We start from the raw sequence: 27,836 nt of genomic DNA, 5'->3' as shown, positions 1-27,836 counted from the left end.
CACAAGCCTGTATTCAAGCCACGAATAAAAAAGTCAACATATACACTGACTCACGTTATGCATTCGGAGTTGTACATGACTTCGGCGTGCTGTGGCGAGAGAGAGGTTATTTAACTTCCCACGGTGCCCACATTCAGCACGGACCCCTCATTCATGCCTTATTAGATGCAATACATCTACCCACTGCAATATCAATTATGAAATGTAAGGCTCATACGAAGGTTACTGATATCATTTCCCAAGGCAATGATCTAGCCGACAGAACAGCTAAACAGACTGCTCAAACTCAAACCCCCGACATGACAAAGACAATAGTCCCGACACCGACACATTGTATGACAGTTAAAGATCCTACTCTTGACGTAATTGACATACAAACACATGCTACACCAGACGAAATAAAGAAATGGACTGAATTAGGAGGGATCCAAACGGACCAAGGATGGATGATGAAGGAAAAGTCTGTATGGTTCCTTCCTGATTCAATGGTCCAAGTTATAATTAACACTATACATAGTCCAGCACATCTAGGAGAAAAAGCTATGCTAGACAGCATTCAACACATTTGGTTCAATAAACATTTACGAGCAGCAGCCAAACAAAAGGTCCGTACCTGTATGATCTGTTGTCAGTTTAACCCAGGAAAAAGCGTTCCCGTAGAACAGGGTGGATTTCATCCTCCTCATCATCCTTTTGAAGTACTCCAGATGGATTATATCCAGATGGAACGATGTCGAGGATTCAAATATGTTCTTGTAGTTGTCTGCGCTCTGTCCCGTTGGACAGAGGCATACCCGGTTTCAGATTACACTGCCCCGACTACTGCCAAACAGTTGGTTCGAGAATTCTTCCCACGATACGGTTTACCACGTGCTGTTCACTCAGATAACGGCCAGCCGTTCTCATCCGAATTAATGAAACACGTTTCACTTCTGTTAGGATATCAGTGGAAATTCCACTGTGTCCGACACCCCGAGGCAGCAGGTCTCGTAGAAAGACATAACCAGATACTGAAAATCAGAATGTCCAAAATATGCAGAGAGAAAGGTGTCGACTGGGTAGTAGCGTTGCCCGTTGCACTCTTTTACATGAGAATGGTAGCACACTCTCGAACAGGGCTATCCCCGTATGAGGTGATCTTCGGCAGACCACCGAATATGTGGGGGACGCCTGTACCACGCAAAATAACTGATATTGACTGTAATATGCTGACAGATTACTTGGCTTCCTTGATGTCTGCACTACAATCTTGTCGTTCACAGGTAGCTGCAGCCTTTCCCGACAACACTGAAGTGAAACCCCATGACGTTGTTCCGGGTGATCTTGTCTTTGTGAGGAATTTCGACCGAAAGACTCAGCTGGAGCCCAGGTGGAAATCACCCAAGTTGGTCCTGCTGACCACAAGGACAGCCGTGAAGATCGAGGGCCGCAAGGGCTGGATTCATTCAAGTCATATCAAGAAATTTCATGGACTATCCTCGGATATAGACATTGTGCCCTGCACTCCCTCACAGACTGATTCAAAACTTCCCTTTGTTGAACCGACTGACTCTGAGAACTACAAACTAAAGCTTAGGCCCAACAAGTCGAGCAATTTGATTGTTTAAGTCCTCTCCAAGGTGAAGCGGTTGAATTGTCTCTGACATGTATCCCTTGGACCTGAGTAGAGGAAATACCCGGAAAATGTTGAAACGACAGGCGTATTGTAAATCACTGCGTAGCCACTGTATAGTGACATTATTAATTCTGTTTTTATTGAGTCTTTTAATAATTATTACAAGTATGTTGTTGCACATATATTACCCTATTTCTAGACACGTTTATAATGTTATTGCTGAACATTCTTTTAGTGACTTACCTCCGCATGAATTGTCTTATAGACTTGCGCTGCGCAATAACACTTTCATTAGTATGTTACATCATTCCCATCAGACTAGTAATGCCACCAATTGTTGGGTGTGTGGCCGACTCCCTCCCTATCAGAATTATGAAGGAGTCCTGCCTTTCTTTCCACATCCATTTACACATAATGGCTCCTGTGGAGCATGGTTTAGTTTAATCAATTCCATAGACTCAGACACCGCAGTTTACCAAGATCATTGGATATGGGGAAACCTGAACCTAGTTTTACTCAAGGTCTGCTACCCTGACAAGGAGGGTCGCCCCAAAAGAACAGGAACTGATCTAGAAAATGAAGTATATGGATTAGGTAATTTTACACCTAATCTCATGATTCTAAATGTCGTATCCGAAGTTGAACTAGTCTTACCCACCATGTCAGTATTCCCAGCGAAGGGTGAATTGTGTGTAAGAAAGGTTGGTTCCATACATATGGGCCATAGTAAATGCACTACTATAGTAGAATTCAGTGATCAAGGAAAATCTTCATTTAGAGCTTCTCGCCACTCCTACTTTATATGTGGTCAGACGGCATATATGCGTCTACCTCTAGATTGGGATGGTACCTGCTACATTGCATTCCTTTTGCCACCTGTTTTCCTAGCTCCTCCTGATTATTACAGAAATATTCATTTAGTACACAACAGAGAGCGGAGAGATCTCCCCATTGTCGATTACACTGAGATGGCATGGGACAAGTATGTAGATTTTAATAAAGGCATCTTTCCCTATATAGGTACTGTTACTAATAGTAAGCTGATACGTAGGTTAACTAGAACCCTTGAAGCAGTAGTGAATGAGACTATTTCCGCCTTAGGCAATTTAACGGAAGAGCAGTCTGCTATGCGGATTGTTGTGCTTCAAAATCGTCTTGTCCTTGACGTCATCCTGGCTGATAGGGGCGGAGCTTGTAGGGTCATCGGATCAAGCTGCTGCGTATTCATACCAGAAAATTCGCCATCTGTATATAAAGCCATCACTCGCCTTCATAAGATTGTAAACCAGATACACCAGAACCCAGGCACTTGGACTTGGTCCAGTTGGTTTTGGAGTGTGATATCAGCCTGGGGATGGAGAGTTTATCCTTCCTAGGTATTGGCCTTCTCATACTATTCAGTTGCTGTCTATGTCTACAATGTGGACCAGCGATCTGTGGTCTGTGTGCCACATCGTGTATTCCACCACCAAGATTTCATTCAAGATCACGGAAGAAGAAAGAAGAACAAATGATGCTACATGAACAGATCAATGGATTGATGAAGATTGATATCTCTTGAAGGGCAAGTAGGGGACAAGGAGGGAATGTGGAAATGTGGATTTTCCTGGTCAGTTATGTCCCCTATCTTGGACCCCAACGGTTCTATGTGCATGTCACAAGTACATGTATGTTTCCTCCAGTTCCAGTTATGAAGACGCAAATACATGTGCGTCCACCGTCAACATGTCCTCTGTCAGATCCGCCATGAATAGGCCGGATATTCCATTCCTAAATATGAAAGGCCACCGGCTTTATATGGTTCACTTATGCCATTTTACAGTCCAGGCAAGTAGGCCCTGATTCTGTCATCAAACTCCTCTTGCCTTCTGCCTCTGAAAGCTCCAGTCTGAGCCTGCATCTGTGACCATGAACTTTGTCTCATTCTCTGCGCGGCTCACGAAGCCTGACATCAGCCTATTCTCTGCCAAGAACTGTATTTCACCTTCGAATTATCTGCTTCCCCCTCAGCCGATGCATTCCTGCCTAGTAGCTTAAGTAAACATTCTTCCAGATACCAAGCAAAAGGCCCGGCTTCTCTGTCCTCATGCAAGTAATTCATAGCCCTGTTACCATGGAATATTCCTACCCCCTCGCATTCAGTGTAGACACTCAGACGCTTGTACACGCACGCACAGTCAGTATAGAATAGATTCGGTCCGAGAGTCCTTCTTTTGTGGATAACATAGTTCTTTAAACATAGGATGTTAGATATGATTTGGGATTAGGTTGACTTGACCCCCCAGACTTTTCGTCTCCACATGTAGAGCTAATGTCAAGTCCCCTTCACCCCCTAGTTACACGTCAATTACACGTCATGCTGCTGCGCGCGCATCTATGCCAAGTATTATCTTATAGATCCACCTATGTATGACATCATAACCAATCATGTTCCTTTTTTACTCCTTATTACACCCATTTTCGGTTACGCAGATAAAACGTCAATTTCCTTATCAATTGTTACGCCTACTGCATTCGCTTCATTGTAATGTATGTATTATAAAAGTTGCTTCTTGTCAATAAAGTATGTACTTCACTTCCTGAACCCCCGTGGTGATGGAACTTGGAGCATCCGATTATAATCGATCATTGGAATAAAGCCCATTCCGAAACTCTAATATCACGGATTCTGCCTCTCATTTTACTGAGCTATTTTATTATGATTCCGTATCAAATTCAGTCCCGGTAAAGGAATTTTATTTACCACAATAGGTATACTCTCCCATGAGTAACATGTCTTTAATTTCTCGGTGGAAACCCGCTGGGTCTTTGTCATGACTGGGTACCACTTTCTTCATTTCTAACAATTCTATTTTCGATATGGGCGTATATACAAATACGCGTTTAAACTCATTGTCCTCGCCTTTTATTGGGTGCACTTCTCGTAAGGGATTCTGTCTGTCCATGTAATACGTGGTTCTTTCCTTAATGGGCAGTGAGACATGTTCTGAGCATACAAAAAGAATGTACTGTTTTCTTGATTCTAGTATTTCTTTAATTAATTTAGTACCTGAACCTCTCCATCTATTCATGAGTAATTCAGTCAATATATCAGGCAAGGGACCAGGATCCGAATGCTGACTCTGATATAGTATAAGGAGTTGTTGAATCATATAAATCCCAGCTAAACGCTGTTCATCTGGGGTGAGATTCAAAAAAGTGCGTGCTACTGTATCATCACCATACTTTCCGGGACTGTCAACCCAATGGACAGCTGACCTGGCTAATTCTTGTTCATCCATAGAATCGAGAAAATGATAACCCCTTCGTTCTCGGAGTAATTTGTCAGCGGCTTGGAACGAATGCTCGTTAGACCTTATATTAATTATAGGTGTTTGGAAATTCCTGTTATTATCTGGACATATCGGACGTATCGGGTCAATAAGACATCTATTACTATTACAAGATCTTCCTCTACCTACATAAGCTATGGTGTCTGACTGTCCTGTGGGCAGTCCTGATCCTTCCTCCTCGCCTTGTTGGAACTGGTCTACCGCTAATCTTTCTTCGTGTAGGCGTTCTATTTCTTTACGGATCTTTCGGCACATGGCTATTATACAATTTTGCTTATCATGTCTCCCTTCTGATATATTCTGGCTCCATCTGGTAAGAATTTGCATTGCTTCCGGGTCTACCCCCGGTCGGTCTTGATTTCTGATCACACAATTTATAAGGAAACGTAACAGTTCCCCCTGTATCTCCACTTTCTGGTATTCCATAGCTCTGTTAATACATTCTGAATCTCGCCCTGTTTGAACAAAATGGTATATATTATCTAGATGCGCAGTCATTCCTGGTAACTTCCCTAAATACACTGCCGCTCGTCTGATACGTAATGATGCCAGGGTCATTTCGTCCTCTTTGCCGGGCACAGGGTCATATCTACAATCTATAAGAAGTTCCTTTAGCGTACGGGCATTTATGAGTTTGGGGGTACGTGAATGTGCTGACTCTGGAAAGGTAAGTTTATTTATTCTGGGTGGCGTAGAAAAAATGTTGGTAGCACCTCCCGTAGCCCCGTCTGGGGTATCGGGCGTGAAAGGATTCGTTGAACGCGATACAGCAACTATAGGTGTGGACACGGCTATAGAAGTAGCTGTAGGAACAGATGTAGAAACAGATGTGCTTGCCGGAACTTGTGTCAGGATTTGTTGCTGTAGAGGTACAGATACTGGATCTTGGCGTTGAACCTCCCTGGCAGGCGGTCTATGTGGGGCGGAATTAGCATACTCGGGAGCTGCGTCATCTAAATATGAGGAAAGAAAAACGTCTTCTGCGGTTCTAGGATGCCCCTTAGGATGTGCTTTTATTGGAAACAATGGGGGTGGCAAGTCTTTTGGTATCTCCGGAGTAGCCTTAGGTAATCCCTCGGCCAGGAGGGGATACATACCATTCATAAGGGCATTTCTTTGTCTGTCTACTTGTTCTGATTTCACTCGGCTACCTTCTTCAATTAATAGATTTTCTCGGACTTTATTTGAATTCTCTCTATTTTTCTCTTCCTGTCGGAGTGCTTTTTCTGTACGTCTATGAGATTCTTTACGCCATAACTCAATGGCGTCTTTCTGCGACTGTCTGACTTTCCTTTTCCATAACTCTTCCTCTACTTTCATGATGCACTCTGCATCCCAGGTCCCAGCTGCGGGCCACCTCTGACTTTCTGGTAATTCCTTGGTGTAGTCTACCCATAAATCAAGAAATAATATAGCGTCTAAGCCATGTTTATGATACATGAAGTACCCTGGAGTGTCCCTAGGAGGAATAGGAACGGCTTCTTCGAGTACCCCTTTTCCTGTTATTATCTGTCTTAATTTCGAAAAGAGCGGCATATTGAGAACTGATCTGATACTTGATTTTGAACAAACTTAATACAGTAAACACGATAATGAACAGTCATTCACACCACAATATGCAGAACGTACTTAAAACATTTAACATTTAACATTTAACTGAGCAACAATGATGATGACGATCTAAGGAAAACTTAATCACTAAACATAATACTCGACATTAACTGAATTATTCTGAATTTATATACTTGATATACTAGATATACTGCTAAACAGTACAGATACACTGCTGAAACAGTGCAGACCGGATTTGTGTACCCAAACCCGTCTTGACCGGCACAACCTATGTGCACGTCAGAACGCCTCCCCAGTAATGGTACTCACCGGGTAGCTCGGAAACGGAAGGCCTCGGAAACTGAACTGAACTTGAACCGGACTGGACTCGACTCGAACACTTCGGAAACTGGACTCGACTCGGGACTTCGGAAACTGGTGGGCCTCTGTATACCTCGGATCTTGCTCTCTCAGCTAGGCTCTGGTCGGGATACTTCGCACTTCTCACCGCCTCGTCTGGGTGTTGATCGCAGCCTCAGTCGCCCCCGCTTGACCGGAGGGAGATACAGGAAATCCTGCTGGTACGCGTTGTTGTCCGTCCAGCTGTGGCAGGAGACCGGGCCTGCAACTCACCGCCGGCGCGTGAGATGAGAAAGTGTCCCTATTCGGGCGCCATTCATGTGGTAAATAATTTAATTACCGGGACTTAATTTGATACAGAAACTTAATAAAATAGCTCAGTAAATAAGTGGTATTAGAGGTTCGGAATGGGCTTTATTCCAATGGTCGATTATAATCGGTTGCTCCAAGTTCCATCACCAAGAAGGTTCAGGAAGTGAAGTACATACGTTATTGACAATCAATCACTTTTATACAATAGGCATTACAGTGAAGCAAATACAAGAGGCGTAACAATTGATAGTGTGGATAATATATTCGTGCGTAGCAAAAATAGGCGTAACTGGGAGTGATGAAAGAACGTCATTAGATGTGATGTCATAATAGGGTGGTTCTATGAAAGAATTTCGCAATGTCAGCAGAAATACTTGGCAGAAATGCGCGCGCAGCAGCATGACGTGTAATTGACGTGCAACTAGGGGGTGAAGGGGACTTGACATTTAGCTCTACATGTGGCGACAGAAGTCTGGAGGGTCAAGTCAACCTAATCCCAAATCATATCTAACATCCCATGTTTAAAGAACTATGTTATCCAAAAGAGAGGTCTCTTCGAGTAGAATCTTATTCTATACTGACTATACTGACTGTTAGTGCGTGTACAAGCGTCTAAGTGTCTACACTAGATGCGAGGGCGGAAATCTTTCATAGTAATAGGGCTATGAATTACTTGCATAAAGACAGAGAAGCCGGGCCTTTGCTCGGTAGCTGGAAGAATGTTTACTTAAACTGCTAGACAGGAATGCATTGAGCAGGGAACGGAGCAGATAATTTCGAAGGTGAAATACAGTTTTTGGCAGGCAATAGGCTGATGTCAGGCTTCGTGAGCCGCGCAGAGAATGAGACAAAGTTCATGGTCACAGATGCAGGCTCAGACTGGAGCTTTCAGAGGCAGAAGGCAAGAAGAGTTTGATGACAGAATCAGGGCCTACTTGCCTGGACTGTAAAATGGCATAAGTGAACCATATAAAGCCGGTGGCCTTTCATACTTAGGAATGGAATATCCAGCCTATTCATGGCGGATCTGACAGAGGACATGTTGACGGTGGACGCACATGTGTTTGCGTCTTCATAACTGGAACTGGAGGGAACATACATGTACTTGTGATTCATACATGAAACCGTTGGGGTCCAAGATAGGGGACATAACTGATCAGAAAAATCCATATTTCCACACTTCCGGAGGGGATTCTAGTGGTTGGGGGGGATTTTAACGCTGTGGTTTCCGGGACTGAGGATCGTCACCCCCCTAGGGATCTCCCCCGTGCCAAAGCGTGGTTGTCCGGCCTCTTGGACACCTTGGGGCTGGTGGATTGTTGGCGGTTGAAACACCCTACGCAGATACAGTACACTTTTCATTCCGGGGCTCATGGCAGTCTTTCGAGGCTTGATTATGTCCTAATGCCAGCGGCACAGGCGGGGAGGGTTGGGGAGGTACGACATTTGGCGCGGGGTATTTCAGACCACTCCCCGCTCCTGTTGCACTTCGACATTGTCCCGAGGGGGGAGGGGAGGGTGGTCCCGATTAATCCCTGGTACCTGCGTGACCCCGCAATTCGCACAGATTTGGTTAAATCCCTTAAGCGATATTTTGAAGACAATGTGGGGTCTGTGTCGTCTGCGGTCTCTCTGTGGGAGGCGTTTAAGACGGTACTCCGGGGGGAGGCCCTATCCCTTATTTCCCATTCCCGGAGGTGCGAGCGGGAGGAGGTGACCCGTATTGAAACTGAGATAACTGAGTTGGAGGGTGATTTGGAGTGTGGGGTGATGGAGGACAAATTGCATACTCTCCGGCTCAAGCAGGCGGACTACAAGGCCCTCGTCACGGAGGCAGCCAGGGGCCTCAGTAGAGAGCAAAAAGGGAGACTGTATGATGTGGGTGATAGGGCTGGTAAACTGATTGCGTGGCTGGATAAAAAGGAGAGAGCGAGTCGAGTTGTCCCGTCGATTGAGAAATTGGATGGTGTATGTGTCACTGACCCAGGAGAAATTGTTGATTGCTTTGCAGAATATTTCCGTGGGGTGTACTCCCCGGTATCTTCCCGCTCGGAAGAGGACTCCCACGCCTTGCTTAAAGACATTGCGCTGCCTTCCCTTTCGGAGGAGGATAAAGTGTTGTTGGACGCGACCCCAACATCTGAGGAGATTGCCTCGCCATACGCTCGGTCGCCTCCGGCAAGGCCATGGGTCCTAATGGCCTTCCCATCGAATTGTATAAACTACGACCGGATACGCTGGCGCCGCATCTCCGTGCTATGCTCCTCGCGGCCCGCTCGGCGGGTTCCCTCCCGCTGGACCAGCGTCTGGCCACTATCGTGGTTATTCATAAGGAGGGGAGGCCGCGGGATCGGGTCACGTCCTACAGGCCCATTTCGCTGCTGAATGCGGAACCCAAAATTCTCGCCAAGGTGCTGGCTAATCGGCTGGTTAGCGTGGTGTGCGATCTGATTCACCAGGATCAGTCCGGCTTTATCCCTCATCGCAACACCGCGCTCAACCTGCGGCGTTTGCATGGGGTGCTCGCGCGGGTCCCGTTCATACGAGAGCCGGCCATTTTGGCGTCCCTGGACGCCACTATGGCGTTCGACACGCTTGAGTGGCCTTATATTTGGGCGACACTGGCGAAGTTTGGTTTTGGCCTGGGATTCATTGGTTGGGTGAAATTGTTGTACTCCGGACCGCTGGCGCAGGTGGCGGTGAACGGTAGAGTGTCGGCTCCGTTTGAGCTGGGCAGGGGCACGCGGCAGGGCTGCCCGTTATCACCGCTCCTCTTCGCGCTTGCCTTGGAGCCCCTGGCGGAGTGGCTGCGGTGGCACCCTTCTATCCGTGGTCTTCGATGGACCGCCGAGTATGAGGATCGCGTATCCCTTTACGCTGACGATATTCTTTTATACCTTGCTTCCCCGCGTAAATCACTGATTGTACTAGTTGATGTTTTGCACTCATTTGGCCGCAACTCCGGCTTAGTCATCAACTGGGCTAAATCTTGTGTGTATGTCCTTTCCGGGGAGGCTCCTATCCTTCCGCGGGGTTGTCCTATCCAGATCGCCCCGCAGGGATTTAAGTACCTGGGTATCTTCATTACCCTGGACGCTGAGGCCCGATATAAACAGAACTCGCTCCCCCCCCTCCAGCGCCTGAAGGATGACGTGGCGCGTTGGAGGCGCTTGCCGCTCTCACCGCTCGGCCGCGCGGCATTGTTTAAGATGATGTCGCTGCCACGTTTCCTATACGCTTTACAGAACACGATGGACGTTGTCCCGGCGCGCTACTTTCGCGAGGTGGAGAATCTGCAGCGACGCCTGTTCTGGGAGGGTAGGCCGCGTATCGCCCTTGCGAAGCTGACGCTCCCGTGGTACGACAGGGGGGTCGCCCTCCCAGACATCAAACGGTATTACTGGGCCTCCCAGCTGGCTGGGATAAACCACGGCCTTTATGGGCCCGCTCTTAACCCGGCCTTTGAAATGGATAAACTGTTACTGCCGGGTGGCGACTATAATCGGGCGCTTTAGTCTAGATCGCTTGACGCACGTCTGACGGGCCCTACGTGGGTCGCGGTACGGGTGTGGCACGCGGCAAACTTGGCGATGGGGTGGAAGGATCGGTTGACCCGGGCGACGCCGCTGTATGCATCTGAGCGGTTGGGCTCCCTGTGGACCTCGAAGGGCTTTGAGAAGTGGGACATGATAGGCATCAGCAAGGTGGGCGATCTCTGGACGAGAAGGGGATTCAAAATGTTCAAGGTGCTGCAGACGGAATTCCAGTTGCAGGACAGGGAGTACTTTCGCTATATACAGGTCCGTCACGCGCTGTGCTCCGTATTCCCGGATGATGCCTCCATCCCGGAGTACTCCCCCCTGGAAGATAGAGTGCTAGATGGGCATGTACCGGACGGCACGATTTCATTAATTTACAAAAAGCTCATCAATGATCGCTCGGGACTGCTGACTAGCCTTCGTGAGGCGTGGGGGGCTGATGGATTGGAGCTGGATGACGAGGACTGGGTGTCTGCGGTGGCCTCCCCGAAAGAGGTGGCCATACCGGCTCGCCTTCGCTTCGTCCAGCTCAAGATACTCCATAGGGTCTATGTTACGGGGCCGGGTCTGATGCGTATGGGCTATGCCGTGGACGGGTTGTGTAAGTGTGGGTGTGGTTCTTCAGGGACCTTCCTCCATATTTTGTGGGAATGCCCGGAGGTGGCGCGATTCTGGCGTGGTGTGCATGCGGTGTTGCATGTGACGCTGCTTCCCGAGGCGAGGAGATGTCTGCTAAATGTGTGGGAGCCGACTGACTACTCAGTGCCGCAGACGTGGTGGGTGACTCTGGGATATATGGTGGCCAAGCGCGATATTGCGCAATTGTGGGGTTCCCAGAGGTTGCCAACGGTCTCAGCGTGGAAGGACAACATGGATTGGTGTATGTCTCGGGAAAAGGTAGTGTATGTTGCGAGAGGTAAGCCTGGGAAATGGGTGAAAGTGTGGGGCCCCTGGAACACCTACCGTGGCGGAATTTGTACCCCGCCGCTGACGCCTGATCTGTCACTGGCCCCGTCTCCTTAGTCTGCTTGTCTCCCTGGTTCTGGGCATTGAGTTCACTTTGTCTCCGTCCCGACCTATCCCCCCCCCGCTATTCTTGTGGATCGGTAGGGTCCTCCCCAGGGAAGCTCATGCTGCTGCTTTGACTATTGGCTGCCTTGTGGGTTTGTTTTTTGTTTCTTATATAAAAATGAAACCGTCATGTGGGGGTCCGGACGGTGTGGCTGCCAACGCTTCTTTCAACTCCTGTGACCTCTCTCACGCCGCAGCGTGTGTTTACTGATTGTATTATCTGCTCTTACTGTTTGCTAGCGGCCGGCCTGAAGGTTGTAGGCCCATCTTTGTATATCTTTTGGATTCTGTAATAAACGGTTTCAAAAAAAAAAAAAAAATCATTAGAGCACCACAAGTAACTATTATATGTTTTATGAACATTCATTTTGCCATCTTCACAATTTTGCTCTGCTTCATTTAATCAATTATACCTTATTCTCTATTCTTGGTTACAATATTCACTGTGCATAGAACACTGCTATTAATCAATAAATATTTTTTTAATTCATATATTTACATCATGATGCCATTTGCTATTTGACTACTACTAGTGAGATTCACCATTCACTACCAAATTTATTCACCTCCAACTTATTATGTATCAAATTCTGACCTAAACATTCACGAACATTGAGGTCATTCTTGTTTTGCGCCCGGGTTATACACAACATCATTATATAACACCAATTACCATACCTCATCATGAAACTTCTTTTTCATAATCGCTTATTGTAGGTTTATTTATTGAATGTCACTTGCTTGGTTTGGATCTATGACAACATAAGATAAATGGAAACCATGTTTCACCACAGCTGGAGCATTATAACCATCATGTAATTCATATCATCATTTGATTCAATAAGTGGCTGTGGATAGTACCTCTAATATACAGGTATCAGACAACACCTGTGCAGCTTTAAAGATGGGGTCTCAAGAATTAACTTCCCTATCATGGATCTTCTGTTTGGTCACCATGCTTTTATGTAGATCTCAATATCACTAAACAAAAAAGTTACAATATCTCATTTTTCCATTTATAGTTATCGTTATTATTACACTTCATATTTTATTCTGAATTGTGCCATAAACGTAGTACCATGTACCTATATAATGATAGATACTATACTGATGCTTTGTATTTACACTTTGTTGACATTGTTAATGTACATTTCTATATGTCTATACTAATGTTCCCATGTCCTTCCTCGGATATCGTGCTGGTTATCCAATATTGTACCAGTGGAGCCAAATCCAGTTACTCTCTCCCTCAGATACGTATTTTGTGGCTCTGCTATCTTGCCCTATCCTCATAACCTTTTGTAATCCGCAATCTACCTGGTCCAAATATCATGAATACTATTACATGCAAATTATTTCACAACAGACCTTTAAGGTGTCTGTCCTATTCATATATTCGGTCAAAGATCTTATATCATGGGCCCATTCTAAAATTTTCAGCCCAAAATAAAACATGTCATTACAATAATGATATTCTCTTCTGTGATTTCCCATTGTGCGTATCCTGCAGTTTTCGACACGGGCATGTTCCCTTTCCCCGTCACCTGTAAGCGTAGTCGCTCTCACAACGTTCAGCGGTGTGTTCCCAGAAAAAAGGGGACCATTGCCAAATTCAAAGTTCAGATATCACCACCAATTACTACCACCTGATACCATTTCATTCATTTAAAAATATTTTGCATTGGGCTGTCATTTTTGTTTATTTGGATTGGACGTCAGTCCGCCATCTTCAAAAGTCTATTACTCATAGCAATGTATTATCATAACATCCAAAACATTTTCTATTTAAGGTTTGTGTTATTTAATTCTACATTTCAATATTATTTTTTGAATACCCTACTATTAGAGGTTAACTCACTCCATAATAATCCAATAATGGACACTGGATCAAATTATCCGTCCAGTATGTGCAAATTACGCACGGAAAGTGGCAATTATCTTCTAAATTTATCAAAAGAAGAGCATATGTTCCTATATCATGTCAGTATATTAAATAGTGCTCTGTAAAGCTTAAACACTTCTCTATTACATTATGTCCATCTGGCATCTTTGACTGCCCACAGCTTAGGGCAGTGGATTGCTATTCCACTTAATCAGACCCTCCAGTATTTCGTGATTTTGCGATGTGCAAAATAATCGCAAAATCACCTGACTAGCTCAATTACTGCAAAATTTACCTTTTTATGTGTGAAAAAAAGGCATCCAGTAGACAGCCAAAAAAATGGTGACATTTTATTGGCTGTACACGCACAAGCCACTACGTGGCGCTGTACAGCCCTAATAGCTAGCTGCCTGTTGCCTGCTTCATGCACAGCATGGCAGGAAGAAGAGAAAATGAAAGTAGCACTTCACTGGCAAACTCTGTAAAGGCTATGCACTGTACATGCATCATTTCATTACGAGCCAATGATCTTTAAATATAATACTTCAATGCAGGCTGAATAAGGAATGGCTGCAAGTTGCTGGCATTACGTTGAAACAGGCATGATTGCCACTGACGGGGCGGGGCGTGCAACACAGCCGAATTCCCTTTCTGTCATTATGCATAAATAAACAATCAAGATGAAAAAAGGTAGGTAGTAGTGGTCCCTGAGAGCGAAGAAACCGGACAATCAATCCATACTGTGTATTTACAACAAGCCAAATAAGTGTGAGTGAATCTATCGATATAATTTGACCGGGGTGCTAAAGTAGCTAGATACATCTACTTCCCAGAGATGCTATTAGCATATTAGAAGCTAACATGCATACAATTATACTAAAGAAAAAAGCTGTTACAGCACACCCATTATCACGTATAATAATCCAAATATAGTACTGGATAAGTAATGGACGAGGTCCGAATTCCAATGCAATTCTTATCAAAAGTTTACGCGGACAGTCTGATGAGACATCAGGTATACAGAACATGCAAGTAGTCCAAAGAAGTCATCTGTTGGTTTTCATTCACTTTTTATTATTTTTTCAAAGATTCCCAGCACACGATTTTGCAGACACATGTTTTGTCTAATCCTAGAATTTTTCAAGGCGATATGGGAATAATATCGTGATGTGGTCTGGTGTAAATACTTCAAGGGCCAACATCCGTGTGTGCACTCGAAAGCAAAAAAAATCATGTAATGAACTGGGCAGTCAGAATCACACTAAGGACTTCCGCCAGTGAAAATAGCTGGTGTAGAATTCCTTGTAGTTACGCATACCTCGGTAGGTTTCGACCCTTAATTCTGTCCCGTTCAAATTAACTATATTTCATCCCGTTCCAATAAGAGGACTGTGAATGTTTGTCCACTCAATTTAGCAACATCACCTAAGTAAATGATCAATGAGTATTGTATTTGGATTATTATACGTGATAATGGGTGTGCTGTAACAGCTTTTTTCTTTGGAATAAATAAACAATGGCGGCAGTCAATCGACATGCTCATCCTGATCTGAGATTGGCAGGATGATAGAAGGTGGAAGCGTGTGAGGATAGCTTTTACTGAAATGGAGAACTCTGCAATCAATAAGTGGATCTCATTGTTGAGGTGTTTCGTAATCCACTGGGAGTATCTACATAGCCGTTGGCATTTCATTGCAATTTCTGTGCATCCCCTCTTTCTAGGAAGCATATGTGTCTGCTTGCTGGAAAAAGAAATATCTTCCCAGTAATCTAGACTGAGAGGCACGGAATGTATTTGCATTTAGGATAACTTGAGTCCTCGGTTAACACGCATCTCAAATTCAAATCCCCCAGGTGACCAAGATAGATACATCTGTTATAATAATTCTAATACCGGAAGATGCTTCTCTATTGCACCGGGTTTCCAATTATGCCCTTCTTTACACTTAAGAGAATAAAGGATGTTTTGGGTAAACAGCTTAAAAAACTCAACAAGCTCTATTGATCTGAAATCTTCCAAAAGTTGTGTTAGTGAATTTATTTGTTATTCCTACAAATAGCATTGTATCACAAATTATTGGTTACATACTGGGTTGTCAAGAGTAATTTTTACGTAAACCTAGATCAGATTCTATATAATGTAAGTGGCTGCCTTGTGATTTCACATTGCTTAGTTCCCAGATGTTCACAACAAAACGACTCAATTGTGAATGCTGTTTACCTTTTTCAAGAGACAGTCGGAGTGCCTTGAAACGACATTAAATAATGGAATCAGGTAAGCATCAGCAAGGAGTAGTCAGAGGGAGTGTCAGGGGCTTGCTAGGAGCATGTGATGCTGTGGGGTGGCGTTCTCCCTTTCCATCTGTGGTGCAGAGGTCGAAAGTTGCAAACATCTGAATCTGCCTGCTCGATCCTCCTCACAGCCTCTGAAGGACGGGGCCCTCTAGGACCACGCGGGTTATATACAACCACCTAATATGCCTTCCCAAATGAAGAGTCGGTCAGACAGTAGAGAATGTAACTTACATGTTTATTTCCAATACTCTTCAGAGGAGTCCGATCAAACCTTCACCCTAAGATGTCTGCGGAGGGACTAACCCCCCAATGTTTGGTAATACATGATAACCATTTGGAGGCTTTGGCCACGTCTATAGTGGAAAAATACCGGCAAAAAGAGGCACAGAGACGAGCTAACACCTGCCAGATGGGTACATTTTATCAACAATCCAAGGCCACTGTGCCGAGTCTCAGCATCTCCTAAATTAGGAGTAGAGTTACACATTGAGAATGGTATGCAAAAGGGAATAATTGCTCATTAGTAAGTTGGGTAGCAAACTTGAACAGAAAAGAAAATAATAACGAAATACAGTGCTCTGCTGAGGCAAGCAGTTCTGAATACTGAGGCCTAGAGAAAGCACATCCTAGTAGTCTAATATGGATTACGAAATACAAAATGGAGTTACACAGGCTAACAAAAGCTTGCATGTTGCACAGGACAACTCAGTAGGTTATATAACATGAACACATATGGCGTCTATTTAGCCACATAATGCTAACCTAATATAGCATAGACAAGTGCATGGCCTGGGAGGGGAATTTAAAAACCTAACCGACCCTCCTTTTAGCATATGTGGCTAAAAGCTTTATTGCTATCTGGCAGGGTCTTTACATTTCTAGGTGGGAGAAGAGGAATTGCAGAATCCTTTATATTGCAAAGCAAAAATAGAGTATAATGCGAACATCAAAATACATTCATTTAATATTCGAAGATACCCTCATCAATGAGCATAATAGACTGAATTTCCTGCATCATCATAGGGGATATTTTTTTATTCTGCTGGGGCAGTGTAATGGTAGGGGTATGTTTACTCACACAATAGGTGCAACAGGCTGGGAGTCAGTGAATACAGAGGCAACAGGTAAAGATGACACCAGCAATACCTATTAAGACGAGTAATATCTTCCAACCCCATGACGTCAATAGACCCCAGAGCCATCCTGTGAGGGACCATGATTCATTGTCTTCATGAATTTCTGAGGCAAGTCTGTTTAATATCTGTATTGCGGAGTAGACAGTGGGAGCACTGTGGGGGATATAGACGCAGCAGCTGCTGCCGATGACGCAACAGGCTCCACCCCTGTCAGCTAAGATAACATCTAAAACCATTTTGTTTTGAAGCGAGACAAGCCTCGTAGCCTGGAGCTCAACTGTAATATTAGTCAGTATACCTGCAGTAGTATTAATGACTCCATTGACTACTCTGGCCAGATGTCAAACATTGCGGCTCTTGAACATAGGACCCTAGAACAGTATAATGCCCTTCAGTATGTCAGTAAACTGCTGCAAGGGAGTAGCTGTCTGGTCAATATCCTCTGGATCGACAACTCTCTTAACACGGAGAGTTGGGACATCCCTACGCTGCAAACAATGAGTTTTGTGGTAGTTGGAAGGAGCTATATAAACTGGGGGAAGCAGGTAAGAAAGGTCGTATCGCCCAGACCATCCCTCAGGGTGCCACACATAGCCACGAGCACCACAAACAAAATAAACATTGGGTGGTAGGATCAATGGCGGTCTTTTGGGCATTCTCAATATGGAAATGGTGTTCCATCTACTGTCCCCCACCTCTATGTCCCCTGCCCCTGAACACAAAAGGGAGCCGGTAAATCTACCACTGCCATGGGTATGGGCTTATCTTCAGTGACATTGCGGGCTTGGAAGGATTGGTAATATTCAGATATATTGAACTGCGAGAACCTATCTCTATCCACCCCTGTTCTGTGTTCCTTCCTACCTGTGTGTGCCACTCTGAGGCAAGAACTCAAGAATACTCGGTCAATTTGCCCATCTCCAGGGGAAACACCCAGTAGGGATCTATGCTGAGAATACACATTCATTGTCAGAGAACGGGAACTGGTGCTCCTGTGTTCCAAAGAGTCAGGCTCGGAGGATGAGCAAACCAAACTAAGTAAGGTGAACCAACCCTCACAGCTATGAAAATAGGACAGAGGCAAAGGCAGCAAGTTCTCATTTTGATGGGCAACAGAAGGTAACAACCCACACACCCAACATTTCATTGTGTTATAAACAGCATGTGTTTGATGCAGCATCTGAATAAAAACATTATTCTTATAGGATTTCCGGTGTTCTTTTTTGTGTAGTGCTAATGTACCAATAATACGCTCAGGAGGTTCCGGTGTAGTACTTATCCAAGCATGCACAGGATATTTCTCCTCCAGGAAGAACAGCACCCCAAGTACAAATATCAGAGAAAGCTAAATTATTATCACAAACACTAATTTAGTCTTGGGGGACCAGGAGGACCAAACAGGACCATGTGGAGCTGGGCGCGGAGCCGCAAAAGGCAGCTCTTCATCAGGGATAGGACGACCAAAGGGATACATTATAGAACTGCGGGACGTGGGAAAGTCACAAGCTTGAGCCACTATTGCAACAACAGCACCAGGGGGCACTCTTCACCCAGCATCTGTCCAGAGCCTCGCTGGTAGGCTCCTATCATTCATAAGCACTCCCACGGAGGAGCTGCGTGATTGCAGCCCTTATAGAAAAACAATTGTGGTCCTTAATGAGAAACAAATCCTTCTTCTTTCAGGATAGGGCAACTTCCCTCCAGGGCAAATACCCTCAGTAATCCAATCCAGTGTCTAGGGCAGTGCACCCGTGTTCTTCTTTCTAATCTGATGCAGGCACCAGAGACACAGCGACTCACCCTAGGCTCAAGTCCTTTCCTAACTCCTGGATTGCCCTGCTGGTGCACTGTCCTTCCGTCGGGGCCGCAGATTGTACCTGGTACACCCAGGTTCCTCTTCATTACCGAACAGAGGCAAGAACTCAAATTCATCTGGGGATCGGGACTCAGGTTGTTACACTCCAGGAGCCGGAGCATCCGAGGCGGCCCTTATCTCAGGGGGAATCGCCTCGAATAAGGCCTCGTCCCTCTCCTTGTCTGTCTGCGCCCCTCTCAGCCGGGCGTCAGAAAAAGGAACAAAGTGGGGAACCAGCTCACCTTCCTGGTCGGCGATCCTGTCTTTCACCCAACGGTCATATGGGAGCGGGAGAGGCACACTTTTCACATGGGAACCATGCACCCAGTGCTTCCTGCCGTCCACTCTTACAGCTGTGCAGTTGGTCAAAAGGCCAAGGTGGGGCCCCTTCCACCTTGGCTCCAACAGCTCTTTCATTGAAAGTTCTGGATGAGAATGAAATCTCAAGGCTGTGTGCAGTGCCCGGGCCCCCGTGGTACTGGCTGCAATGCGGCTTGGATCTACTGGTGAACAGACGGAGATGATTAGATAATTCATACAGGTAATCAATCAGCAAAGGGTATTCTATCTCGGAAAAACGCTTGGGCCTTGGGACGCCCCTGACATTAGCAGGGCGCCCAAAGACCACCTCATAGGGTGATAATTCTGTTCTAGATTGTGCAGTCACTTTCGTGGATAACAATGCTAAAGGCAACGCATCTGGCCAATGCAATTAGGCCTGGGCCAAAATTCCGTTCCGTTCGTGGAAATTGCGATAATTTGGCATTTTCGCGTTACGCGGAAAGCACTAATATGTCAAAATTTCCCCATTCCGCAGCTTAGCGATAATTTCTTTCTTGCTCGCGCTGTAAAATAATACATGCTCGCGTGCGCGCGATCGCCTTACCTGAATCCCCGCGTTCGCCAACAAGTTTTCCCGATCCGGTTGCGTTCTCCACGAGATGTTGGATTGTTGGTAGCCATTTGCGTTGTCTCGCGACAGTTCGCGCCCACAGTAACGTCATGCATCGCGCGATCACGTCTTTCTTCTCGCGATCATGCACCGCGAGACAAGTGAAAACAAGATGGCCGCACCCGCGAGCAACCGCATGGGTAAGTTGGCGAGCCGCGACCAAGCAGAAAATACCGCGAACGGGCGGGAAAAAAACTTCCGCATCTTCGCGATATTTCCGCGTGTTTGCGGAGATTTTTAACATTTTCGCGATAATTTGCGAAAGTGAATTTCGCAAATTCCGCCCACCCCTAAATGCAATCCTGTACTTTCATGGATTTTCGCTAGCTTCATTTTGAGAGTACCATTGTACTTCTCAACAAGGCCTGCTGATTTCGGGTGGTTCGCTGAATGAATTTTCTGCGTAGTTTGTAATCCTTTACACACCAAATCAATGGCTTTTGCGTTAAAGTGACTTCCATTGTCACTCCAGATCATGTGTGGCAATCCATAGCGTGGGAAGTACTCCTTTAAGACTGCCTTCACCGTCGCCATGGCTGTATGTTCTTTAGTAGGGTGTGCCTCGATCCCTTTACTGAATGCACAAACTACCACCAATACATATTTCAAGTTATTAACTTGTTCCATTTCGATGAAGTCCATCTGGAGAACCTCGAAAGGAAGGAAGTCGGTGCAAAATTACCAGCAGGTGTAGGGGTGCCCTTCCCAGGATTGTGTTTTAGACAAATAATACAGTGCTTCATCAAATGTGCAGCAACCTTAGGGATATTGTCATTCTGCCATACTGGGTCTAGTAGTTTGCATATTCCTTTGGCACTAATGTGCACCAGGCCATGGTCCATGGTGACTACAGGGAGAACGAAAGTATTAGGCAACAGCCATCTCTGCTTTCCTGACAGGTCAGTAGAGCACCCATCCTTGTCCAAGCGTCCTGTCCTCTCCTCCCAGAATTCCAGTTCATCTACAGTCGCCTCTCTCCGTATTTCCTTTCCACTTTCCACTGTATTCTCTTTCATCCCGTTGTCTGGAACCCATCTAGCAGGACCAGCCACAAACACCTTATTCATCTTTGATCTAGCTGTCTCCTTAGCTGTTTGGTCTGCAAAGGCATTACCTCTCCCAACATTATCTGTAATAGCTCTATGGGCGCCGCATTTTACTATAGCCAACTTATCAGGAAGTCTCAATGCTGAAAACAATCTAAGTTTAAATGGACCATGCTGTATTCTTTGGCCATACGATGTTAGGAACCCTCTCTCTGCCCAGAGGTGCCCAAAATTATGGTCCACCCCGAAGGCATACTGGCTTTCAGTGTAGACATTAACAGCCAGTCCCTCACTCAACTCACGGGCCCTCAGGAGGGCAACTAACTCTGCTGCTTGGGAAAACTGGTATGGAATGCGAGATGTCTCAACAACAGTGTGTAATGTGGTGATCGCATAAGCTGCAGTGGTAGTGCCATCCGGCAATTTGAAACAAGAGCCATCGACATATAGTTCCCCTTAGGGGTCAGATAAGGGAGCATCAGTCAGGTTTACTCGTCCCTTCGTTTCATCCTCAGTCCAAAATAAACAATCATGGAGATCATTGTCCTTTTCTTCTGAAGGGAGGAGTAGTAACGTGGCTTGGTTCAAAGTAGTGCATCTCTTAATGGTAATTGTGAGAAAGTGGCTCTGTATATACTGTTCCCTAATAGGTACAGGGTGTACAGAGTCCACAGTCCCCCAGAGGCTGATAGAGGTCAAAGTTAGGTATGACCTTACTCTCAAAAGTGGTAGCTTGGTCGAGCAGTAAGGCAGTACCAGAGGACAGTGTAAAGCATTTATTGTACACACTCAGTCAGCAAATGGTTTCACACACTCAATAACTGAACTCTAGGCCAATGGTTTATATATATAAAATATATGCTTGTTTTATTTTTAGAACCACAAAGGGGATAAAAATATACTTTCTCAGAATGAGAGGTTGAATATAAATACTTTTGTCTTAAGCAATAAATTTAAGTAAACAGTCACAGTTGGTTGCAATAAACAATCCTATTTCCTAAACATAACAATGCATTGAGCTCAATGGTAAATTCAGGTTATTTGTAATAAATTACTTTTCAGATTACTTTTGGAATTCCAGGTCTGGCTCCTAGATCCAGCCTTGGGTCAGTATTCAGAATCAAGTGATGAAAGTCGACTTAATAACTGTAATGATTTTTAAATAATATTTAGCTATTTCAAAAGTTAGCACTTAGAAAATATTTCAAAGAAAACATTCAATGGATCTCTATGGCAAGAAATTCAAATTGCAGGTAGAGTACTTTATCGTTACTTTAGTAATCCAGGACTGGGTACCTAGACCCAGGACTGGGGTCCTTATCAAAAACAGGTAAGTAATTTTGTTTGCAGAAATGGTACGATTTTAAAAGAATATTTCAAATTTGCAAAAATAGACACTTAGAAGAAATTTCACAGAAAAGCAGACAATGGTTTCCTATGGGAGAAAAATGGGTTAGAAGTAAGTATAGTTGTGGACACTTTTCAGAGTCAGGGCTGGGCACCAAGATCCAGCACTGGGAGCTCACCTAGGAGCAGGTGAGTAAATTCGTTTTTGTCACTTGGCTGATTTTTGGTGAATATTTGCAGTTTTGAAAAGTTCACACTTAGAAGATTTTTGAAGAAAAAGCCAGTCAATGTTACCCTATGAGGAAAATGAAGTTAGCGGTTTAAGGGTAAGTACTCGACTGGCAGAGTTGAAATTCCGGGCATAGACTCAGGGGTCCCCCAGTGTCAGGTAGGTACAGTTGGTTCACCCTCAGCGGTTTCAGGACGGCCGGGTGCAGAGAGAGTTAGGCCCAATGTTATCCTATGAGGGATAGGGGGGCCTTGGTTGGTGGCTGCTGTCTGGCAAGCCACGCGGCTGTGGGAGCTGGGCTCCTGGTCACTTACTCAGGGCAAGTGGGGAAGTAAGTTAGTGTAGAGAGTGCACTGCCAGGGCCACTCGGGCGGCTGGGTGCAGGGTGCTTTTGAGCCGTCGGGCGCTCAATGGAAATCAATGGAAATGTTCCGGTTTGGAAAAAGGCTGCAAGCTCTGGGACGAGGATGCTTCAGGTGCCACCACCACTTCGAGAGGTAAGTTGGGTAGTTGTAGGGTAGGTGGGTACCCCGGGATTGGGCACAGGGGGCCGCAGGGGGCCGGGTGCAGGGGTGCCTTTTGATGTCGGAAATCTTACCCTCTTGTTGATCGCGGTTGGGGTGGCACTCTGTTCTGAGGCTGCAGGCCTGTCGAGGGGGGTCCTTGGGTGCCGGACTCGGGGTCACGGTCGCCGTGGGGTCGTCCTCAGGGTCTTTGTCCACTCCGGCACTGGCCAGGTTTGGCTGGTGCAGAGTGTGTTGGGTCCGCGGTCCCGGGCTGGTGCCAGGGATTAAAAATAGGTTTCTTGAGTAGAGCCTCTACTCGTGGGAGTCCCAGGGGCTTAGGGCCAAAAGGTAGCCAGGTCCTCCAGGGTTGGGGAGGTTGCTGGCCACGAGAGATGCCGCGCTGGTGCAGGTTCGAGAGTCGACAGGCCGGTAGGGCTGGGGCCAAAGCAGTTGGTGTCTTCTTCTCTTTTTAGCAGCTGCAGGGCAGGTCCTTGTTCTTCTTGCTCTTCTTGTAGTTTTCTATCTGAAATCTGAGGAAGGAAGGTTCAGGGTGCCCCTAAATACTAGATTTAGGGGCGTTACAGGTAGGTGAAGGCCAGGGACCAATGGGTCCTTGTCCTGGGGTGGGTACAACCCCTATCCTGCCTCTCTCCTGTGGGAGGGGGGCAGTAGCCTAATCCTGATAGGGTAGGGCCTCCCATCTTCAAGATGGCGAGAGCCCGGAGATGTGCTTCACCTCGCCTCCCCCACCTGAGGGGTGGGGTGGGCAGGCTGGCACATCCCCTGTCCTTGTATGGGGTTTCCGGCCAAGCTTCCCGCCAGAGTGGGGGGTTGCAGTGGCCTGGGGAAACTCCAAATGGCGGCATGCCTTTGAAGCTTCCCTTTGTTCGTCCTGGGGGAGGAGATTTCTCACCTCACCCAGGATGTGCATTGTTGCAGGCCCGGGAGAGCAGGAGCTCTCCCACCCAGGGGTCCAGCAACTAGGGGTGGGCGGAATTTGCGTAATCGCGTTACGCAAATCTCCGCGAAACGGTAAAAAATCTCCGCGAACACGCAGAAATTCCGCGAGCACGCGGAATTGCTTGTTCGCAATGCTTTTTTTCCTGTTCGCAATCGCTGTTTGCGTGCTCGGGGAGAAATATCTCGCGAACACGCATTTTGAGAACGCGAACAAGCAAAAATTTCGCGAAGCCGCGGAAAGCGGAATTTTGGGCAATTTCGCGTTCTCCGCGTAACGCGAAATTACCCAAATTACGCAAATTCCGCGAACGGAATTTACCGCCCAGGCCTACCAGCAACGTGTCTGCTGTGTGGCAGCCTGGGCAGCCCCAGAGCAGACGTGGATTGTAAGTTAGCTGTAAGGGGGCATCTCTAAGATGCCCTCTGGGGTGCTTAGTACATTAAATCCCATACTGGCATCAGTGTGGGTTCAATGTGCTGAGAAGTTTGATACCAAACTTCCCAGGCTTCAGTGTTGCCATTATGGTGCTGTGGAGCTCGTGTTTGACGATCTCTCAGCACCATGTACTCTTAAATGACAGCACTGCACTTACAGCGCCCAGGAATAGACCTAGGTACTGTAGGGGCACAGGGCTCCTGCTCCTGTGCCCACACCATAGGCGTAATGCACCCAGCTAGAGGGGTGACTTTCTCACACAACCCCCCCCCCCCTAAACGAAAGGTGATGAGACTAACCTTGTCCTATGGAGTCTTCATTGTCTAAGTGGAAGAACCTGGAAAGTCCATCTGCATTGGCATGGGCAGTCCCTGGTCTGTGTTCCACTTCAAAGTCCATTCCCTGTAGGGAGATGGACCACCTTAGCAGTTTTGGATTTTCCCCTTTCATCTGCATTAGTCATCTGAGAGGTCTGTGGTCAGTTTGAACTAGGAAGTGAGTGCCAAACAAGTATGGCCTCAGCTTCTTCACGGACCAAACCACAGCAAAGGCCTCCCTCTCAATGGCACTCCAACGCTGCTCTCTAGGGAGTAGCCTTCTGCTTATAAAAACAACAGGTTGGTCTTGGCCTTCATCATTGGTCTGGGATAGGACCGTTCCTATCCCTAGCTCAGAGGCATCAGTCTGCACTATGAACTGCTTGGCATAATCTGGAGCTTTTAGAATTGGTGCTGAGCACATTGCTTCTTTTAGGGTGTCAAAGGCCTTTTGACAACTAACTGTCCAGTTAACTTTCTTGGGCATTTTCTTGGAGGTGAGTTCTGTGAGGGGGGTCACAATGGACCCATACCCCTTCACAAACCTCCTGTAGTACCCAGTCAAGCCAAGGAATGCCCTGACTTGGGTCTGGGTTGTTGGAGCTATCCAGTCCATGATGTCCTGGATTTTGGGTTGTAAGGGCTGTACCTGGCCTCCACCTACAAAATGGCCCAAGTACACCACAGTGCCCTGCCCTATCTGGCATTTGGATGCCTTGATAGTGAGACCTGCACTTTGCAGAGCCTCTAAAACCTTCCCAAGGTGGATCAGGTGATCCTGCCAGGTGGAGCTAAAGACAGAAATATCATCAAGATAAGCTGCACTAAATGACTCCAACCCAGCCAGGACATGGTTCACCAACTCTGGAAGGTGGCAGGGGCATTCTTTAACCCAAAGGGCATCACAGTAAACTGATAATGCCCATCAGGGGTGGAGAATGCTGTCTTTTCTTTTGCTCCTGGGGCCATGCCAATCTGCCAGTACCCTGCAGTTAAGTCAAAGGTACTGAGAAATTTGGCAGCCCCCAATTTGTCTATCAGTTCATCTGCTCTTGGGATAGGGTGAGCATCTGTCCTGGTGACAGAGTTGAGCCCTCTATAGTCCACACAAAACCTCATCTCTCTCTTTTCACCCTGTTGATGAGGTTTGGGGACCAGAACCACTGGGCTAGCCCAGGGGCTCTCTGAAGGCTCAATGACCCCTAACTCCAGCATCTTGCTGACCTCAGCTTTGATGCTTTCCTTGACCTGATCTGACTGTCGATAGATTTTGTTCTTGACAGGTGCACTGTCACCAGTGTCCACATCATGGGTACACCAGCTTGTCAGACCAGGGGTCAGGGAAAAGAGGCTAGCATATTGTTGCAAGACTTGCTTGCAGTCAGTCTGCTGTTGGGCAGAGAGGGTGTCTGAGAAATCACACCATCTACTGACCCATCTTTTGGGCTGTAGGATAGGAAGTCAGGGAGTGGCTCACTCTCTGCTTCCTGTTCTTCATCAGTCACCATCAGCATGGTGATGACAGCCCTATCATTGTAGAGTTTAAGGCGGTTCACATGGATGACCCTTTTGGGTGTCCTGCTAGTGCCCAGGTCAACTAGATAGGTGACCTCACTCTTTCTCTCTAGGATAGGGTAAGGGCCACTCCATTTGTCTTGGAGAGCCCTTGGTGCCACTGGCTCCAAAACCCACATACTCAGCCATTCTGGACCTTAGGCCAAGCACGTAGTCCACTATGTCCTGTTTGGGTTCTTGAAGAGGCCTCTCCCAGCCCTCCTTTACAAGACACAGTGGTCCCCTTACAGGATGACCAAACAGAAGTTCAAAGGGTGAGAAACCTACTCCCTTCTGTGGCACTTCCCTGTAAGCGAAAAGCAAGCATGGTAACAGGACATCCCACCTCCTTTTGAGTTTCTCAGGGAGTCCCATGATCATACCTTTCAATGTCTTGTTGAACCTCTCAACAAGGCCATTGGTTTGTGGGTGGTAGGGTGTAGTAAACTTGTACTGCACTCCACACTCTTTCCACATGTGTGTTAGGTAAGCATACATGAAGTTGGAACCTCTGTCTGAAACCACCTCCTTAGGAAAACCCACCCTGGTGAAGACACCCAGGAGGGCCTTGGCTACTGCAGGAGCTGTAGTAGTCCTAAGTGGAATTGCTTCAGGGTACCTAGTAGCATGATCCACTACTACTAGAATACATTTGTTCCCTGAGGCTGTGGGAGGTTCAAGTGGACCCACAATGTCCACACCTACCCTTTCAAAGGGGACCCCCACCACTGGTAGTGGAATGAGGGGGGCCTTTGGGTGGCCACCTGTCTTGCCACTGGCCTGACAGGGAACACAGGAGCTGACAAACTCCTTCACCTTTTGGTGCATCTGGGGCCAGTAAAAGTGACTCACTAACCTTTCCGAAGTTTTGGATTGCCCCTGATGCCCAGCTAGGGGGATGTCATGAGCCAAAGTTAGGAGGAACTCCCTGTACTTCTGTGGCACTACCACCCTCCTGGTGGCTCCAGGAGTGGGGTCTCTTGCCTCAGCATACAGTAATCCCTCTTCCCAATAAGCTCTGTGGGTACCACTGACATCTCCCCTGGCTTCTGAAGCAGCTTGTTGTCTCAGGCTTTCAAGAGTGGGACAGTCTCGCTGACCCTGGCACAGCTCTTCCCTAGAGGGTCCCCCTGGGCCCAAGAGTTCAACCTGGTAAGGGTCAAGCTCCATGGACTCAGTTCCCTCAGGGGTATCCACATCCTCTCCAGGGGGAGAGGGGTTCTGAGTGTTTGGCTGTACAGAAGCTGGTCCCCCAGTCTTCTTGCCCTTCCTCTTGGTTGGTTGGGCCATTATTCCAGGCTCCAAACCTACTTTTTCACCCTTCCTCTTGCTCTGTGCTCTGGTTTGCACACACACCAATTCAGGGATGCCCAGCATGGCTGCATGGGCCTTTAACTCAACCTCAGCCCAGGCTGAGGTTTCCAGATCATTTCCAAGCAGACATGCAGCTGGCAACTTTGGAGAGACCACTATCTGTTTCAGGCCAGTAACCCCCCCCCCAGCCTAATGTTACCATGGCCATGGGATGACTAGTGGTGACA

This window comes from Triturus cristatus, chromosome 9, assembly GCF_964204655.1.
Source record: "Triturus cristatus chromosome 9, aTriCri1.1, whole genome shotgun sequence".
Lineage (NCBI taxonomy): Eukaryota > Metazoa > Chordata > Amphibia > Caudata > Salamandridae > Triturus > Triturus cristatus.
The sequence above is the reverse complement of the archived record's forward strand: the minus strand, read 5'-3'. Positions refer to the sequence as shown.